The sequence below is a fragment of the Lissotriton helveticus genome, chromosome 8 (assembly GCF_964261635.1).
Source record: "Lissotriton helveticus chromosome 8, aLisHel1.1, whole genome shotgun sequence".
Lineage (NCBI taxonomy): Eukaryota > Metazoa > Chordata > Amphibia > Caudata > Salamandridae > Lissotriton > Lissotriton helveticus.
The window spans coordinates 1542639281-1542658046 of record NC_136069.1 but is presented as its reverse complement, the minus strand read 5'-3'; the positions used below and the strand labels follow the sequence as shown (position 1 = coordinate 1542658046).

At 42.7% G+C, this 18766-nt stretch overlaps 18 non-coding genes across 18 annotated transcripts; all 18 read left to right on the top strand.

Annotated features, from left to right (window-relative positions):
- Window positions 1-333: 333 nt before the first annotated feature.
- Window positions 334-416, top strand: TRNAL-UAG (transfer RNA leucine (anticodon UAG)). The gene has a single exon. It is a non-coding gene; the product is annotated as a tRNA-Leu (tRNA).
- Window positions 417-2425: 2009 nt separating this feature from the next.
- TRNAL-UAG (transfer RNA leucine (anticodon UAG)) lies at window positions 2426-2508 on the top strand. Its single transcript has one exon. It is a non-coding gene; the product is annotated as a tRNA-Leu (tRNA).
- Window positions 2509-3140: 632 nt separating this feature from the next.
- TRNAL-CAG (transfer RNA leucine (anticodon CAG)) lies at window positions 3141-3223 on the top strand. Its single transcript has one exon. It is a non-coding gene; the product is annotated as a tRNA-Leu (tRNA).
- A 189-nt stretch (window positions 3224-3412) lies between these two features.
- Window positions 3413-3495, top strand: TRNAL-AAG (transfer RNA leucine (anticodon AAG)). The gene has a single exon. It is a non-coding gene; the product is annotated as a tRNA-Leu (tRNA).
- A 1025-nt stretch (window positions 3496-4520) lies between these two features.
- On the top strand, window positions 4521-4603 carry TRNAL-UAG (transfer RNA leucine (anticodon UAG)). Its single transcript has one exon. It is a non-coding gene; the product is annotated as a tRNA-Leu (tRNA).
- A 632-nt stretch (window positions 4604-5235) lies between these two features.
- On the top strand, window positions 5236-5318 carry TRNAL-CAG (transfer RNA leucine (anticodon CAG)). The gene has a single exon. It is a non-coding gene; the product is annotated as a tRNA-Leu (tRNA).
- A 189-nt stretch (window positions 5319-5507) lies between these two features.
- TRNAL-AAG (transfer RNA leucine (anticodon AAG)) lies at window positions 5508-5590 on the top strand. The gene has a single exon. It is a non-coding gene; the product is annotated as a tRNA-Leu (tRNA).
- Window positions 5591-8711: 3121 nt separating this feature from the next.
- On the top strand, window positions 8712-8810 carry TRNAL-UAG (transfer RNA leucine (anticodon UAG)). Its single transcript is given in 2 exon segments — window positions 8712-8749; window positions 8766-8810. It is a non-coding gene; the product is annotated as a tRNA-Leu (tRNA).
- A 632-nt stretch (window positions 8811-9442) lies between these two features.
- TRNAL-CAG (transfer RNA leucine (anticodon CAG)) lies at window positions 9443-9525 on the top strand. Its single transcript has one exon. It is a non-coding gene; the product is annotated as a tRNA-Leu (tRNA).
- Window positions 9526-9714: 189 nt separating this feature from the next.
- Window positions 9715-9797, top strand: TRNAL-AAG (transfer RNA leucine (anticodon AAG)). Its single transcript has one exon. It is a non-coding gene; the product is annotated as a tRNA-Leu (tRNA).
- A 1025-nt stretch (window positions 9798-10822) lies between these two features.
- On the top strand, window positions 10823-10905 carry TRNAL-UAG (transfer RNA leucine (anticodon UAG)). The gene has a single exon. It is a non-coding gene; the product is annotated as a tRNA-Leu (tRNA).
- A 632-nt stretch (window positions 10906-11537) lies between these two features.
- TRNAL-CAG (transfer RNA leucine (anticodon CAG)) lies at window positions 11538-11620 on the top strand. The gene has a single exon. It is a non-coding gene; the product is annotated as a tRNA-Leu (tRNA).
- A 1991-nt stretch (window positions 11621-13611) lies between these two features.
- Window positions 13612-13694, top strand: TRNAL-CAG (transfer RNA leucine (anticodon CAG)). The gene has a single exon. It is a non-coding gene; the product is annotated as a tRNA-Leu (tRNA).
- A 189-nt stretch (window positions 13695-13883) lies between these two features.
- TRNAL-AAG (transfer RNA leucine (anticodon AAG)) lies at window positions 13884-13966 on the top strand. The gene has a single exon. It is a non-coding gene; the product is annotated as a tRNA-Leu (tRNA).
- A 1739-nt stretch (window positions 13967-15705) lies between these two features.
- TRNAL-CAG (transfer RNA leucine (anticodon CAG)) lies at window positions 15706-15788 on the top strand. Its single transcript has one exon. It is a non-coding gene; the product is annotated as a tRNA-Leu (tRNA).
- Window positions 15789-15977: 189 nt separating this feature from the next.
- On the top strand, window positions 15978-16060 carry TRNAL-AAG (transfer RNA leucine (anticodon AAG)). Its single transcript has one exon. It is a non-coding gene; the product is annotated as a tRNA-Leu (tRNA).
- Window positions 16061-17800: 1740 nt separating this feature from the next.
- Window positions 17801-17883, top strand: TRNAL-CAG (transfer RNA leucine (anticodon CAG)). The gene has a single exon. It is a non-coding gene; the product is annotated as a tRNA-Leu (tRNA).
- Window positions 17884-18072: 189 nt separating this feature from the next.
- On the top strand, window positions 18073-18155 carry TRNAL-AAG (transfer RNA leucine (anticodon AAG)). The gene has a single exon. It is a non-coding gene; the product is annotated as a tRNA-Leu (tRNA).
- Window positions 18156-18766: the final 611 nt, after the last annotated feature.

The following is an 18766-nucleotide window of genomic DNA, read 5'->3' as shown; positions in this document are numbered from 1 at the left end:
GGCACATTGACAGCATAAATTTGCATAAACTGCCCCACCTTCTGCCTTCCTACTTCCTGAGCAGTAGTTGTTTGTGTATAAAGAGAGAGGTCGCAGGCAAGATAATTTTGTGAGTAGGATACAGAACCCTAAATAGCTGGTGAGAGGTATAAGTTATTCTAAAAGCATAAAAACAGTACACCTGTGAAATGAAATGCTTTCATATGTGATCTTCTGTGTTTATTGTCCTGTGCAAAAAGTTGCACCTTGTGTTTGAAGGTTGAAATTATTTCAAGCTTGCATGGACGCAGAAATTTCTGAGTGACTTTTATACATTTCTTAGGACTCTTCACTGTCAGGATGGCCGAGTGGTCTAAGGCGCTGTGTTTAGGCCGCAGTCTCCTCTGGAGGCGTGGGTTCGAATCCCACTTCTGAAATGACTTTTGGAGATATAATCTTCTTCATCAGGTTAACATCTGATTGAAGTTGCTTCTGTTCGTCCTCACCTGGGACGTTATTCTGTCCTCGTCTAGTCAAGAGAGCTTGGGTTTCTCATATATTTCTGTTGTACAAAGTCTTGCTGATAAAGTGCAATCCTTACCAAATCAGCTTATGACCCATGTAAGAGCTCATCTAGAAGAGTCATTCTCTTGTATTCCCTGGCCAGACAGGCCATACAAATTTGGAAGAATGCCAAGCACCTGGTAGACAGCTGGACTCCAGCACACTTACAGCAATTTCCTCAGGGCAGTGATCAGGGGCTACTTAGATTTGCGAATTCCACCCTATGTTGTGACATTGAGATCCCTTGTTGAATTTGCTTTAGTCAGCCAAGATGTGGCTATTGACTCAATTTCAAAGCAGCTTTGGGCCGTTCAAGTGGCTGGTGAATAGCACTTTCTCTTTGTACGCTTTAAAGGTCTAAAGAGTTCTTCATAGGTACTGCTCTGTATGGATTGTTCAAAGATCTGTTGGAAATGCTTATAATGGGATAAATAAATTGAGGGCATGCCTTTTCGGTACCAAACTTGCATGGCTGTCTGGCTTGTGGAAGGTGCTGCAAATGCAAGCAAGGCCGAGTGGTCTAAGGCGCTGTGTTCAGGTCGCAGTCTCTTCTGGAGGCGTGGGTTCAAATCCCACTTCTGACAAACCTGTGTTTAATCTTCTTTTTTCTTGAGGGAGAAAATCAGATCATTTCCCTCACATGGGCTTATATGGTTGTCTTTTTGGAAAAGTGCAGTGAGTTTTTTTCTTGCTATAGCCACTTATGGCCTAAGATGTGTGTTTTTTTTGTTCACACTATCTTTCTCACTATGTAGATGGACAAGCAACATGTGGTCAGGATGGCCGAGTGGTCTAAGGCGCTGCGTTAAGGCCGCAGTCTCTCCTGGAGGCGTGGCTTCGAATCCCACTTCTAACAAAACTTTAAGTCCATTTTGTCTCTGCGTTCCTTCAGAATCTCAGCTAAAAATTGGCAGTGCATATAATATCTGAATAAGTACCAAACTTCAGTTTCAACTGCAAATGAATTTGCCCAATTCTGTCTTCAAGCTCTTATAATATTCTTCTAGCACTAGTGGTGTTTTATGTGTTTTTTGGGGGGTGCCTAAAAAATCCCTTTTATTGAAGAAATGGCTTACATTCAGTCTTGTGATATTTTTGGTTTCCAATAAGTAGATTTTTAATTTTATGTAACCTCATTTTCTAATGATCCATTCAAGAGATGTTTCCACTATGAAATGAAGAGCAAGGGGAAAGAGCACAAATGATAGAGCGAGTGAGTGAGATGGGGTGTTGAGGAAGGAGAGAATGAAACAAAGACAGAGTGAGTGAACAGCAGGTAGGCATAGAAGAGGAGACTAGAAGTGAAAGTGACTTGCTTTTCCTTGCTCTTGACCTCCCACCCATCTCAAACCAATCACAAACATACCTTCTATGCAACGTTGGTATGCAGAACTTCACTCCTCAGCCAGTGAGGGTGAGTCCCAAGCCAGGGGCTAGAGAGCAAAAGAATGGATGTGCTCAGACGTTCCTTGCTAGGGACAGTTGATCTGAAACAAGGCCTGCTCTCTTGTTTCCAGCAAGGATCTAGAAATTCTGCATGAATGTGCAAGGCACATTGACAGCATACATTTGCATAAACTGCCCCACCTTCTGCCTTCCTACTTCCTGAGCAGTAGTTGTTTGTGTATAGAGAGAAAGGTCGCAGGCAAGGTAAATATGTGAGTAGGATACAGAACCCTAAATAGCTGGTGAGAGGTATAAGTTATTCTAAAAGCATAAAAACAGTACACCTGTGAAATGAAATGCTTTCATATGTGATCTTCTGTGTTTATTGTCCTGTGCAAAAAGTTGCACCTTGTGTTTGAAGGTTGAAATTATTTCAAGCTTGCATGGACGCAGAAATTTCTGAGTGACTTTTATACATTTCTTAGGACTCTTCACTGTCAGGATGGCCGAGTGGTCTAAGGCGCTGTGTTTAGGCCGCAGTCTCCTCTGGAGGCGTGGGTTCGAATCCCACTTCTGAAATGACTTTTGGAGATATAATCTTCTTCATCAGGTTAACATCTGATGGAAGTTGCTTCTGTTCGTCTTCACCTGGGACGTTATTCTGTCCTCGTCTAGTCAAGAGAGCTTGGGTTTCTCATATATTTCTGTTGTACAAAGTCTTGCTGATAAAGTGCAATCCTTACCAAATGAGCTTATGACCCATGTAAGAGCTCATCTAGAAGAGTCATTCTGTTGTATTCCCTGGCCAGACAGGCCATACAAATTTGGAAGAATGCCAAGCACCTGGTAGACAGCTGGACTCCAGCACACTTACAGCAATTTCCTCAGGGCAGTGATCAGGGGCTGCTTAGATTTGCGAATTCCACACTATGTTGTGACATTGAGATCCCTTGTTGAATTTGCTTTAGTCAGCCAAGATGTGGCTATTGACTCAATTTCAAAGCAGCTTTGGGCCGTTCAAGTGGCTGGTGAATAGCACTTTCTCTTTGTACTCATTAAAGGTCTAAAGAGTTCTTCATAGGTACTGCTCTGTATGGATTGTTCAAAGATCTGTTGGAAATGCTTATAATGGGATAAATAAATTGAGGGCATGCCTTTTCGGTACCCCACTTGCATGGCTGTCTGGCTTGTGGAAGGTGCTGCAAATGCATGTCAGGATGGCCGAGTGGTCTAAGGCGCTGCGTTCAGGTCGCAGTCTCTTCTGGAGGCGTGGGTTCTAATCCCACTTCTGACAAACCTGTGTTTAATCTTCTTTTTTCTTGAGGGAGAAAATCAGATCATTTCCCTCACATGGGCTTATATGGTTGTCTTTTTGGAAAAGTGCAGTGAGTTTTTTTCTTGCTATAGCCACTTACGGCCTAAGATGTGTGTTTTTTTTGTTCACACTATCTTTCTCACTATGTAGATGGACAAGCAACATGTGGTCAGGATGGCCGAGTGGTCTAAGGCGCTGCGTTAAGGCCGCTGTCTCTCCTGGAGGCGTGGGTTCGAATCCCACTTCTGACAAAACTTTAAGTCCATTTTGTCTCTGCGTTCCTTCAGAATCTCAGCTAAAAATTGGCAGTGCATATAATATCTGAATAAGTACCAAACTTCAGTTTCAACTGCAAATGAATTTGCCCAATTCTGTCTTCAAGCTCTTATAATATTCCTCTAGCACTAGTGGTATTTTATGTGTTTTTTGGGGGGTGCCTAAAAAATCCCTTTTATTGAAGAAATGGCTTACATTCAGTCTTGTGATATTTTTGGTTTCCAATAAGTAGATTTTTAATTTTATGTAACCTCATTTTCTAATGATCCATTCAAGAGATGTTTCCACTATGAAATGAAGAGCAAGGGGAAAGAGCACAAATGATAGAGCCAGTGAGTGAGATGGGGTGTTGAGGAAGGAGAGAATGAAACAAAGACAGAGTGAGTGAACGGCAGGTAGGCATAGAAGAGGAGACTAGAAGTGAAGGTGACTTGCTTTTCCCTGCTCTTGACCTCCCACCCATCTCAAACCAATCACAAACATACCTTCTATGCAACGTTGGTATGCAGAACTTCACTCCTCAGCCAGTGAGGGTGAGTCCCAAGCCAGGGGCTAGAGAGCAAAAGAATGGATGTGCTCAGACGTTCCTTGCTAGGGACAGTTGATCTGAAACAAGGCCTGCTCTCTTGTTTCCAGCAAGGATCTAGAAATTCTGCATGAATCTGCAAGGCACATTGACAGCATAAATTTGCATAAACTGCCCCACCTTCTGCCTTCCTACTTCCTGAGAGTAGTTGTTTGTGTATAAAGAGAGAGGTCGCAGGCAAGGTAATTTTGTGAGTAGGATACAGAACCCTAAATAGCTGGTGAGAGGTATAAGTTATTCTAAAAGCATAAAAACAGTACACCTGTGAAATGAAATGCTTTCATATGTGATCTTCTGTGTTTATTGTCCTGTGCAAAAAGTTGCACCTTGTGTTTGAAGGTTGAAATTATTTCAAGCTTGCATGGACGCAGAAATTTCTGAGTGACTTTTATACATTTCTTAGGACTCTCCACTGTCAGGATGGCCGAGTGGTCTAAGGCGCTGTGTTTAGGCCGCAGTCTCCTCTGGAGGCGTGGGTTCGAATCCCACTTCTGACATGACTTTTGGAGATATAATCTTCTTCATCAGGATAACATCTGATGGAAGTTGCATCTGTTCGTCTTCACCTGGGACGTTATTCCGTCCTCGTCTAGTCAAGAGAGCTTGGGTTTCTCATATATTTCTGTTGTACAAACTCTTGCTGATAAAGTGCAATCCTTACCAAATGAGCTTAGGACCCATGTAAGAGCTCATCTAGAAGAGTCATGCTCTTGTATTCCCTGGCCAGACAGGCCATGCAAATTTGGAAGAATGCCAAGCACCTGGTAGACAGCTGTACTCCAGCACACTTACAGCAATGTCCTCAGGGCTGTGATCAGGGGCTGCTTAGATTTGCGTATTCCACCCTATGTTGTGACATTGAGCTCCCTTGTTGAATTTGCTTCAGTCAGCCAAGATGTGGCTGTTGACTCAATTTCAAAGCAGCTTTGGGCCGTTCAAGTGGCTGGTGAATAGCACTTTCTCTCTGTACGCTTTAAAGGTCTAAAGAGTTCTTCATAGGTACTGCTCTGTATGGATTGTTCAAAGATCTGTTGGAAATGCTTATAATGGGATAAATAAATTGAGGGCATGCCTTTTCGGTACCAAACTTGCATGGCTGTCTGGCTTGTGGAAGGTGCTGCAAATGCAAGTCAGGATGGCCGAGTGGTCTAAGGCGCTGCGTTCAGGTCGCAGTCTCTTCTGGAGGCGTGGGTTCAAATCCCACTTCTGACAAACCTGTGTTTAATCTTCTTTTTTCTTGAGGGAGAAAATCAGATCATTTCCCTCACATGGGCTTATATGGTTGTCTTTTTGGAAAAGTGCAGTGAGTTTTTTTCTTGCTATAGCCACTTATGGCCTAAGATGTGTGTTTTTTTTGTTCACATTATCTTTCTCACTATGTAGATGGACAAGCAACATGTGGTCAGGATGGCCGAGTGGTCTAAGGCGCTGCGTTAAGGCCGCAGTCTCTCCTGGAGGTGTGGGTTCGAATCCCACTTCTGACAAAACTTTAAGTCCATTTGTCTCTGCGTTCCTTCAGAATCTCCGCTAAAAATTGGCAGTGCATATAATATCTGAATAAGTACCAAACTTCAATTTCAACTGCAAATGAATTTGCCCAATTCTGTCTTCAAGCTCTTATAATATTCTTCTAGCACTAGTGGTGTTTTATGTGTTTTTTGGGGGGTGCCTAAAAAATCCCTTTTATTGAAGAAATGGCTTACATTCAGTCTTGTGATATTTTTGGTTTCCAATAAGTAGATTTTTAATTTTATGTAACCTCATTTTCTAATGATCCATTCAAGAGATGTTTCCACTATGAAATGAAGAGCAAGGGGAAAGAGCACAAATGATAGAGCGAGTGAGTGAGATGGGGTGTTGAGGAAGGAGAGAATGAAACAAAGACAGAGTGAGTGAACGGCAGGTAGGCATAGAAGAGGAGACTAGAAGTGAAAGTGACTTGCTTTTCCCTGCTCTTGACCTCCCACCCATCTCAAACCAATCACAAACATACCTTCTATGCAACGTTGGTATGCAGAACTTCACTCCTCAGCCAGTGAGGGTGAGTCCCAAGCCAGGGGCTAGAGAGCAAAAGAATGGATGTGCTCAGACGTTCCTTGCTAGGGACAGTTGATCTGAAACAAGGCCTGCTCTCTTGTTTCCAGCAAGGATCTAGAAATTCTGCATGAATGTGCAAGGCACATTGACAGCATAAATTTGCATAAATTGCCCCACCTTCTGCCTTCCTACTTCCTGAGCAGTAGTTGTTTGTGTATAAAGAGAGAGGTCACAGGCAAGATAATTTTGTGAGTAGGATACAGAACCCTAAATAGCTGGTGAGAGGTATAAGTTATTCTAAAAGCATAAAAACAGTACACCTGTGAAATGAAATGCTTTCATATGTGATCTTCTGTGTTTATTGTCCTGTGCAAAAAGTTGCACCTTGTGTTTGAAGGTTGAAATTATTTCAAGCTTGCATGGACGCAGAAATTTATGAGTGACTTTTATACATTTCTTCGGACTCTTCACTGTCAGGATGGCAGAGTGGTCTAAGGCGCTGTGTTTAGGCTGCAGTCTCCTCTGGAGGCGTGGGTTCGAATCCCACTTCTGAAATGACTTTTGGAGATATAATCTTCTTCATCAGGATAACATCTGATGGAAGTTGCATCTGTTTGTCTTCACCTGGGACGTTATTCCGTCCTCGTCTAGTCAAGAGAGCTTGGGTTTCTCATATATTTCTGTTGTACAAAGTCTTGCTGATAAAGTGCAATCCTTACCAAATGAGCTTAGGACCCATGTAAGAGCTCATCTAGAAGAGTCATGCTCTTGTATTCCCTGGCCAGACAGGCCATGCAAATTTGGAAGAATGCCAAGCACCTGGTAGACAGCTGTACTCCAGCACACTTACAGCAATGTCCTCAGGGCTGTGATCAGGGGCTGCTTAGATTTGCGTATTCCACCCTATGTTGTGACATTGAGCTCCCTTGTTGAATTTGCTTTAGTCAGCCAAGATGTGGCTGTTGACTCAATTTCAAAGCAGCTTTGGGCCGTTCAAGTGGCTGGTGAATAGCACTTTCTCTTTGTACGCTTTAAAGGTCTAAAGAGTTCTTCATAGGTACTGCTCTGTATGGATTGTTCAAAGATCTGTTGGAAATGCTTATAATGGGATAAATAAATTGAGGGCATGCCTTTTCGGTACCAAACTTGCATGGCTGTCTGGCTTGTGGAAGGTGCTGCAAATGCAAGTCAGGATGGCCGAGTGGTCTAAGGCGCTGCGTTCAGGTCGCAGTCTCTTCTGAAGGCATGGGTTCAAATCCCACTTCTGACAAACCTGTGTTTAATCTTCTTTTTTCTTGAGGGAGAAAATCAGATCATTTCCCTCACATGGGCTTATATGGTTGTCTTTTTGGAAAAGTGCAGTGAGTTTTTTTCTTGCTATAGCCACTTATGGCCTAAGATGTGTGTTTTTTTTGTTCACACTATCTTTCTCACTATGTAGATGGACAAGCAACATGTGGTCAGGATAGCCGAGTGGTCTAAGCCGCTGCGTTAAGGCCGCAGTCTCTCCTGGAGGCATGGGTTCGAATCCCACTTCTGACAAAACTTTAAGTCCATTTTGTCTCTGCGTTCCTTCAGAATCTCAGCTAAAAATTGGCAGTGCATAAAATATCTGAATAAGTACCAAACTTCAGTTTCAACTGCAAATGAATTTGCCCAATTCTGTCTTCAAGCTCTTATAATATTCTTCTAGCACTAGTGGTGTTTTATGTGTTTTTTGGGGGGTGCCTAAAAAATCCCTTTTATTGAAGAAATGGCTTACATTCAGTCTTGTGATATTTTTGGTTTCCAATAAGTAGATTTTTAATTTTATGTAACCTCATTTTCTAATGATCCATTCAAGAGATGTTTCCACTATGAAATGAAGAGCAAGGGGAAAGAGCAAAAATGATAGAGCGAGTGAGTGAGATGGGGTGTTGAGGAAGGAGAAAATGAAACAAAGACAGAGTGAGTGAACGGCAGGTAGGCATAGAAGAGGAGACTAGAAGTGAAAGTGACTTGCTTTTCCCTGCTCTTGACCTCCCACCCATCTCAAACCAATCACAAACATACCTTCTATGCAACGTTGGTATGCAGAACTTCACTCCTCAGCCAGTGAGGGTGAGTCCCAAGCCAGGGGCTAGAGAGCAAAAGAATGGATGTGCTCAGACGTTCCTTGCTAGGGACAGTTGATCTGAAACAAGGCCTGCTCTCTTGTTTCCAGCAAGGATCTAGAAATTCTGCATGAATGTGCAAGGCACATTGACAGCATAAATTTGCATAAACTGCCCCACCTTCTGCCTTCCTACTTCCTGAGCAGTAGTTGTTTGTGTATAGAGAGAAAGGTCGCAGGCAAGGTAATTTTGTGAGTAGGATACAGAACCCTAAATAGCTGGTGAGAGGTATAAGTTATTCTAAAAGCATAAAAACAGTACACCTGTGAAATGAAATGCTTTCATATGTGATCTTCTGTGTTTATTGTCCTGTGCAAAAAGTTGCACCTTGTGTTTGAAGGTTGAAATTATTTCAAGCTTGCATGGACGCAGAAATTTCTGAGTGACTTTTATACATTTCTTAGGACTCTTCACAGTCAGGATGGCCGAGTGGTCTAAGGCGCTGTGTTTAGGCCGCGCTGTGTTTAGGCCGCAGTCTCCTCTGGAGGCGTGGGTTCGAATCCCACTTCTGAAATGGCTTTTGGAGATATAATCTTCTTCATCAGGATAACATCTGATGGAAGTTGCTTCTGTTCGTCTTCACCTGGGACGTTATTCTGTCCTCGTCTAGTCAAGAGAGCTTGGGTTTCTCATATATTTCTGTTGTACAAAGTCTTGCTGATAAAGTGCAATCCTTACCAAATGAGCTTATGACCCATGTAAGAGCTCATCTAGAAGAGTCATTCTCTTGTATTCCCTGGCCAGACAGGCCATACAAATTTGGAAGAATGCCAAGCACCTGGTAGACAGCTGGACTCCAGCACACTTACAGCAATTTCCTCAGGGCAGTGATCAGGGGCTGCTTAGATTTGCGAATTCCACCCTATGTTGTGACATTGAGATCCCTTGTTGAATTTGCTTTAGTCAGCCAAGATGTGGCTATTGACTCAATTTCAAAGCAGCTTTGGGCCGTTCAAGTGGCTGGTGAATAGCACTTTCTCTTTGTACTCATTAAAGGTCTAAAGAGTTCTTCATAGGTACTGCTCTGTATGGATTGTTCAAAGATCTGTTGGAAATGCTTATAATGGGATAAATAAATTGAGGGCATGCCTTTTCGGTACCCCACTTGCATGGCTGTCTGGCTTGTGGAAGGTACTGCAAATGCAAGTCAGGATGGCCGAGTGGTCTAAGGCGCTGCGTTCAGGTCGCAGTCTCTTCTGGAGGCGTGGGTTCAAATCCCACTTCTGACAAACCTGTGTTTAATCTTCTTTTTTTTTGAGGGAGAAAATCAGATCATTTCCCTCACATGGGCTTATATGGTTGTCTTTTTGGAAAAGTGCAGTGAGTTTTTTTCTTGCTATAGCCACTCATGGCCTAAGGTGTGTGTTTTTTTTGTTCACACTATCTTTCTCACTATGTAGATGAACAAGCAACATGTGGTCAGGATGGCCGAGTGGTCTAAGGCGCTGCGTTAAGGCCGCAGTCTCTCCTGGAGGCGTGGGTTCGAATCCCACTTCTGACAAAACTCTAAGTCCATTTTGTCTCTGCGTTCCTTCAGAATCTCAGCCAAAAATTGGCAGTGCATATAATATCTGAATAAGTACCAAACTTCAGTTTCAACTGCAAATGAATTTACCCAATTCTGTCTTCAAGCTCGTATAATATTCTTCTAGCACTAGTGGTGTTTCATGTGTTTTTTGGGGGTGCCTAAAAAATCCCTTTTATTGAAGAAATGGCTTACATTCAGTCTTGTGATATTTTTGGTTTCCAATAAGTAGATTTTTAATTTTATGTAACCTCATTTTCTAATGATCCATTCAAGAGATGTTTCCACTATGAAATGAAGAGCAAGGGGAAAGAGCACAAATGATAGAGCGAGTGAGTGAGATGGGGTGTTGAGGAAGGAGAGAATGAAACAAAGACAGAGTGAGTGAACGGCAGGTAGGCATAGAAGAGGAGACTAGAAGTGAAAGTGACTTGCTTTTCCCTGCTCTTGACCTCCCACCCATCTCAAACCAATCACAAACATACCTTCTATGCAACGTTGGTATGCAGAACTTCACTCCTCAGCCAGTGAGGGTGAGTCCCAAGCCAGGGGCTAGAGAGCAAAAGAATGGATGTGCTCAGACGTTCCTTGCTAGGGACAGTTGATCTGAAACAAGGCCTGCTCTCTTGTTTCCAGCAAGGATCTAGAAATTCTGCATGAATGTGCAAGGCACATTGACAGCATAAATTTGCATAAACTGCCCCACCTTCTGCCTTCCTACTTCCTGAGCAGTAGTTGTTTGTGTATAAAGAGAGAGGTCGCAGGCAAGATAATTTTGTGAGTAGGATACAGAACCCTAAATAGCTGGTGAGAGGTATAAGTTATTCTAAAAGCATAAAAACAGTACACCTGTGAAATGAAATGCTTTCATATGTGATCTTCTGTGTTTATTGTCCTGTGCAAAAAGTTGCACCTTGTGTTTGAAGGTTGAAATTATTTCAAGCTTGCGTGGACGCAGAAATTTCTGAGTGACTTTTATACATTTCTTAGGACTCTTCACTGTCAGGATGGCCGAGTGGTCTAAGGCGCTGTGTTTAGGCCGCAGTCTCCTCTGGAGGCGTGGGTTCGAATCCCACTTCTGAAATGACTTTTGGAGATATAATCTTCTTCATCAGGTTAACATCTGATGGAAGTTGCTTCTGTTCGTCTTCACCTGGGACGTTATTCTGTCCTCGTCTAGTCAAGAGAGCTTGGGTTTCTCATATATTTCTGTTGTACAAAGTCTTGCTGATAAAGTGCAATCCTTACCAAATCAGCTTATGACCCATGTAAGAGCTCATCTAGAAGAGTCATTCTCTTGTATTCCCTGGCCAGACAGGCCATACAAATTTGGAAGAATGCCAAGCACCTGGTAGACAGCTGGACTCCAGCACACTTACAGCAATTTCCTCAGGGCAGTGATCAGGGGCTACTTAGATTTGCGAATTCCACCCTATGTTGTGACATTGAGATCCCTTGTTGAATTTGCTTTAGTCAGCCAAGATGTGGCTATTGACTCAATTTCAAAGCAGCTTTGGGCCGTTCAAGTGGCTGGTGAATAGCACTTTCTCTTTGTACGCTTTAAAGGTCTAAAGAGTTCTTCATAGGTACTGCTCTGTATGGATTGTTCAAAGATCTGTTGGAAATGCTTATAATGGGATAAATAAATTGAGGGCATGCCTTTTGGGTACCAAACTTGCATGGCTGTCTGGCTTGTGGAAGGTGCTGCAAATGCAAGTCAGGATGGCCGAGTGGTCTAAGGCGTTGTGTTCAGGTCGCAGTCTCTTCTGGAGGCGTGGGTTCAAATCCCACTTCTGACAAACCTGTGTTTAATCTTATTTTTTCTTGAGGGAGAAAATCAGATCATTTCCCTCACATGGGCTTAAATGGTTGTCTTTTTGGAAAAGTGCAGTGAGTTTTTTTCTTGCTATAGCCACTTATGGCCTAAGATGTGTGTTTTTTTTGTTCACACTATCTTTCTCACTTTGTAGATGGACAAGCAACATGTGGTCAGGATGGCCAAGTGGTCTAAGGCGCTGCGTTAAGGCCGCAGTCTCTCCTGGAGGCGTGGCTTCGAATCCCACTTCTAACAAAACTTTAAGTCCATTTTGTCTCTGCATTCCTTCAGAATCTCAGCTAAAAATTGGCAGTGCATATAATATCTGAATAAGTACCAAACTTCAGTTTCAACTGCAAATGAATTTGCCCAATTCTGTCTTCAAGCTCTTATAATATTCTTCTAGCACTAGTGGTGTTTTATGTGTTTTTTGGGGGGTGCCTAAAAAATCCCTTTTATTGAAGAAATGGCTTACATTCAGTCTTGTGATATTTTTGGTTTCCAATAAGTAGATTTTTAATTTTATGTAACCTCATTTTCTAATGATCCATTCAAGAGATGTTTCCACTATGAAATGAAGAGCAAGGGGAAAGAGCACAAATGATAGAGCGAGTGAGTGAGATGGGGTGTTGAGGAAGGAGAGAATGAAACAAAGACAGAGTGAGTGAACAGCAGGTAGGCATAGAAGAGGAGACTAGAAGTGAAAGTGACTTGCTTTTCCTTGCTCTTGACCTCCCACCCATCTCAAACCAATCACAAACATACCTTCTATGCAACGTTGGTATGCAGAACTTCACTCCTCAGCCAGTGAGGGTGAGTCCCAAGCCAGGGGCTAGAGAGCAAAAGAATGGATGTGCTCAGACGTTCCTTGCTAGGGACAGTTGATCTGAAACAAGGCCTGCTCTCTTGTTTCCAGCAAGGATCTAGAAATTCTGCATGAATGTGCAAGGCACATTGACAGCATAAATTTGCATAAACTGCCCCACCTTCTGCCTTCCTACTTCCTGAGCAGTAGTTGTTTGTGTATAGAGAGAAAGGTCGCAGGCAAGGTAAATATGTGAGTAGGATACAGAACCCTAAATAGCTGGTGAGAGGTATAAGTTATTCTAAAAGCATAAAAACAGTACACCTGTGAAATGAAATGCTTTCATATGTGATCTTCTGTGTTTATTGTCCTGTGCAAAAAGTTGCACCTTGTGTTTGAAGGTTGAAATTATTTCAAGCTTGCATGGACGCAGAAATTTCTGAGTGACTTTTATACATTTCTTAGGACTCTTCACTGTCAGGATGGCCGAGTGGTCTAAGGCGCTGTGTTTAGGCCGCAGTCTCCTCTGGAGGCGTTGGTTCGAATCCCACTTCTGAAATGACTTTTGGAGATATAATCTTCTTCATCAGGATAACATCTGATGGAAGTTGCTTCTGTTCGTCTTCACCTGGGACGTTATTCTGTCCTCGTCTAGTCAAGAGAGCTTGGGTTTCTCAGATATTTCTGTTGTACAAAGTCTTGCTGATAAAGTGCAATCCTTACCAAATGAGCTTATGACCCATGTAAGAGCTCATCTAGAAGAGTCATTCTCTTGTATTCCCTGGCCAGACAGGCAATACAAATTTGGAAGAATGCCAAGCACCTGGTAGACAGCTGGACTCCAGCACACTTACAGCAATTTCCTCAGGGCAGTGATCAGGGGCTGCTTAGATTTGCGAATTCCACCCTATGTTGTGACATTGAGATCCCTTGTTGAATTTGCTTTAGTCAGCCAAGATGTGGCTATTGACTCAATTTCAAAGCAGCTTTTTGCCGTTCAAGTGGCTGGTGAATAGCACTTTCTCTTTGTACTCATTAGTACTGCTCTGTATGGATTGTTCAAAGATCTGTTGGAAATGCTTATAATGGGATAAATAAATTGAGGGCATGCCTTTTCGGGTACCCCACTTGCATGGCTGTCTGGCTTGTGGAAGGTGCTGCAAATGCAAGTCAGGATGGCCGAGTGGTCTAAGGCGCTGCGTTCAGGTCGCAGTCTCTTCTGGAGGCGTGGGTTCAAATCCCACTTCTGACAAACCTGTGTTTAATCTTCTTTTTCCGTGAGGGAGAAAATCAGATCATTTCCCTCACATGGGCTTATATGGTTGTCTTTTTGGAAAAGTGCAGTGAGTTTTTTTCTTGCTATAGCCACTCATGGCCTAAGATGTGTGTTTTTTTTGTTCACACTATCTTTCTCACTATGTAGATGAACAAGCAACATGTGGTCAGGATGGCCGAGTGGTCTAAGGCGCTGCGTTAAGGCCGCAGTCTCTCCTGGAGGCGTGGGTTCGAATCCCACTTCTGACAAAACTTTAAGTCCATTTTGTCTCTGCGTTCCTTCAGAATCTCAGCTAAAAATTGGCAGTGCATATAATATCTGAATAAGTACCAAACTTCAGTTTCAACTGCAAATGAATTTGCCCAATTCTGTCTTCAAGCTCGTATAATATTCTTCTAGCACTAGTGGTGTTTTATGTGTTTTTGGGGGGTGCCTAAAAAATCCCTTTTATTGAAGAAATGGCTTACATTCAGTCTTGTGATATTTTTGGTTTCCAATAAGTAGATTTTTAATTTTATGTAACCTCATTTTCTAATGATCCATTCAAGAGATGTTTCCACTATGAAATGAAGAGCAAGGGGAAAGAGTACAAATGATAGAGCCAGTGAGTGAGATGGGGTGTTGAGGAAGGAGAGAATGAAACAAAGACAGAGTGAGTGAACGGCAGGTAGGCATAGAAGAGGAGACTAGAAGTGAAGGTGACTTGCTTTTCCCTGCTCTTGACCTCCCACCCATCTCAAACCAATCACAAACATACCTTCTATGCAACGTTGGTATGCAGAACTTCACTCCTCAGCCAGTGAGGGTGAGTCCCAAGCCAGGGGCTAGAGAGCAAAAGAATGGATGTGCTCAGACGTTCCTTGCTAGGGACAGTTGATCTGAAACAAGGCCTGCTCTCTTGTTTCCAGCAAGGATCTAGAAATTCTGCATGAATCTGCAAGGCACATTGACAGCATGAATTTGCATAAAGTGGCCCACCTTCTGCCTTCCTACTTCCTGAGCAGTAGTTGTTTGTGTATAAAGAGAGAGGTCGCAGGCAAGATAATTTTGTGAGTAGGATACAGAACCCTATATAGCTGGTGAGAGGTATAAGTTATTCTAAAAGCATAAAAACAGTACACCTGTGAAATGAAATGCTTTCATATGTGATCTTCTGTGTTTATTGTCCTGTGCAAAAAGTTGCACCTTGTGTTTGAAGGTTGAAATTATTTCAAGCTTGCATGGACACAGAAATTTCTGAGTGACTTTTATACATTTCTTAGGACTCTTCACTGTCAGGATGGCCGAGTGGTCTAAGGCGCTGTGTTTAGGCTGCAGTCTTCTCTGGAGGTGTGGTTCGAATCCCACTTCTGAAATGACTTTTGGAGATATAATCTTCTTCATCAGGATAACATCTGATGGAAGTTGCATCTGTTTGTCTTCACCTGGGACGTTATTCTGTCCTCGTCTAGTCAAGAGAGCTTGGGTTTCTCATATATTTCTGTTGTACAAAGTCTTGCTGATAAAGTGCAATCCTTACCAAATGAGCTTAGGACCCATGTAAGAGCTCATCTAGAAGAGTCATGCTCTTGTATTCCCTGGCCAGACAGGCCATGCAAATTTGGAAGAATGCCAAGCACCTGGTAGACAGCTGTACTCCAGCACACTTACAGCAATGTCCTCAGGGCTGTGATCAGGGGCTGCTTAGATTTGCGTATTCCACCCTATGTTGTGACATTGAGCTCCCTTGTTAAATTTGCTTTAGTCAGCCAAGATGTGACTGTTGACTCAATTTCAAAGCAGCTTTGGGTCGTTCAAGTGGCTGGTGAATAGCACTTTCTCTTTGTACGCTTTAAAGGTCTAAAGAGTTCTTCATAGGTACTGCTCTGTATGGATTGTTCAAAGATCTGTTGGAAATGCTTATAATGGGATAAATAAATTGAGGGCATGCCTTTTCGGAAGGAAACTTGCATGGCTGTCTGGCTTGTGGAAGGTGCTGCAAATGCAAGTCAGGATGGCTGAGTGGTCTAAGGCGCTGCGTTCAGGTCGCAGTCTCTTCTGGAGGCGTGGGTTCAAATCCCACTTCTGACAAACCTGTGTTTAATCTTCTTTTTTCTTGAGGGAGAAAATCAGATCATTTCCCTCACATGGGCTTATATGGTTGTCTTTTTGGAAAAGTGCAGTGAGTTTTTTTCTTGCTATAGCCACTTATGGCCTAAGATGTGTGTTTTTTTTTTTCACACTATCTTTCTCACTATGTAGATGGACAAGCAACATGTGGTCAGGATGGCCGAGTGGTCTAAGGCGCTGTGTTAAGGCCGCAGTCTCTCCTGGAGGCGTGGGTTCGAATCCCACTTCTGACAAAACTTTAAGTCCATTTTGTCTCTGCGTTCCTTCAGAATCTCAGCTAAAAATTGGCAGTGCATAAAATATCTGAATAAGTACCAAACTTCAGTTTCAACGGCAAATGAATTTGCCCAATTCTGTCTTCAAGCTCGTATAATATTCTTCTAGCACTAGTGGTGTTTTATGTGTTTTTTGGGGGGTGCCTAAAAAATCCCTTTTATTGATAAAATGGCTTACATTCAGTCTTGTGATATTTTTGGTTTCCAATAAGTAGATTTTTAATTTTATGTAACCTCATTTTCTAATGATCCATTCAAGAGATGTTTCCACTATGAAATGAAGAGCAAGGGGAAAGAGCACAAATGATAGAGCCAGTGAGTGAGATGGGGTGTTGAGGAAGGAGAGAATGAAACAAAGACAGAGTGAGTGAACGGCAGGTAGGCATAGAAGAGGAGACTAGAAGTGAAGGTGACTTGCTTTTCCCTGCTCTTGACCTCCCACCCATCTCAAACCAATCACAAACATACCTTCTATGCAACGTTGGTATGCAGAACTTCACTCCTCAGCCAGTGAGGGTGAGTCCCAAGCCAGGGGCTAGAGAGCAAAAGAATGGATGTGCTCAGACGTTCCTTGCTAGGGACAGTTGATCTGAAACAAGGCCTGCTCTCTTGTTTCCAGCAAGGATCTAGAAATTCTGCATGAATCTGCAAGGCACATTGACAGCATGAATTTGCATAAAGTGGCCCACCTTCTGCCTTCCTACTTCCTGAGCAGTAGTTGTTTGTGTATAAAGAGAGAGGTCGCAGGCAAGATAATTTTGTGAGTAGGATACAGAACCCTATATAGCTGGTGAGAGGTATAAGTTATTCTAAAAGCATAAAAACAGTACACCTGTGAAATGAAATGCTTTCATATGTGATCTTCTGTGTTTATTGTCCTGTGCAAAAAGTTGCACCTTGTGTTTGAAGGTTGAAATTATTTCAAGCTTGCATGGACACAGAAATTTCTGAGTGACTTTTATACATTTCTTAGGACTCTTCACTGTCGGGATGGCCGAGTGGTCTAAGGCGCTGTGTTTAGGCTGCAGTCTTCTCTGGAGGCGTGGTTCGAATCCCACTTCTGAAATGACTTTTGGAGATATAATCTTCTTCATCAGGATAACATCTGATGGAAGTTGCATCTGTTTGTCTTCACCTGGGACGTTATTCTGTCCTCGTCTAGTCAAGAGAGCTTGGGTTTCTCATATATTTCTGTTGTACAAAGTCTTGCTGATAAAGTGCAATCCTTACCAAATGAGCTTAGGACCCATGTAAGAGCTCATCTAGAAGAGTCATGTTCTTGTATTCCCTGGCCAGACAGGCCATGCAAATTTGGAAGAATGCCAAGCACCTGGTAGACAGCTGTACTCCAGCACACTTACAGCAATGTCCTCAGGGCTGTGATCAGGGGCTGCTTAGATTTGCGTATTCCACCCTATGTTGTGACATTGAGCTCCCTTGTTAAATTTGCTTTAGTCAGCCAAGATGTGACTGTTGACTCAATTTCAAAGCAGCTTTGGGTCGTTCAAGTGGCTGGTGAATAGCACTTTCTCTTTGTACGCTTTAAAGGTCTAAAGAGTTCTTCATAGGTACTGCTCTGTATGGATTGTTCAAAGATCTGTTGGAAATGCTTATAATGGGATAAATAAATTGAGGGCATGCCTTTTCGGTAGGAAACTTGCATGGCTGTCTGGCTTGTGGAAGGTGCTGCAAATGCAAGTCAGGATGGCTGAGTGGTCTAAGGCGCTGCGTTCAGGTCGCAGTCTCTTCTGGAGGCGTGGGTTCAAATCCCACTTCTGACAAACCTGTGTTTAATCTTCTTTTTTCTTGAGGGAGAAAATCAGATCATTTCCCTCACATGGGCTTATATGGTTGTCTTTTTGGAAAAGTGCAGTGAGTTTTTTTCTTGCTATAGCCACTTATGGCCTAAGATGTGTGTTTTTTTTTTTCACACTATCTTTCTCACTATGTAGATGGACAAGCAACATGTGGTCAGGATGGCCGAGTGGTCTAAGGCGCTGTGTTAAGGCCGCAGTCTCTCCTGGAGGCGTGGGTTCGAATCCCACTTCTGACAAAACTTTAAGTCCATTTTGTCTCTGCGTTCCTTCAGAATCTCAGCTAAAAATTGGCAGTGCATAAAATATCTGAATAAGTACCAAACTTCAGTTTCAACGGCAAATGAATTTGCCCAATTCTGTCTTCAAGCTCGTATAATATTCTTCTAGCACTAGTGGTGTTTTATGTGTTTTTTGGGGGGTGCCTAAAAAATCCCTTTTATTGATAAAATGGCTTACATTCAGTCTTGTGATATTTTTGGTTTCCAATAAGTAGATTTTTAATTTTATGTAACCTCATTTTCTAATGATCCATTCAAGAGATGTTTCCACTATGAAATGAAGAGCAAGGGGAAAGAGCACAAATGATAGAGCCAGTGAGTGAGATGGGGTGTTGAGGAAGGAGAGAATGAAACAAAGACAGAGTGAGTGAACGGCAGGTAGGCATAGAAGAGGAGACTAGAAGTGAAAGTGACTTGCTTTTCCCTGCTCTTGACCTCCCACCCATCTCAAACCAATCACAAACATACCTTCTATGCAACGTTGGTATGCAGAACTTCACTCCTCAGCCAGTGAGGGTGAGTCCCAAGCCAGGGGCTAGAGAGCAAAAGAATGGATGTGCTCAGACGTT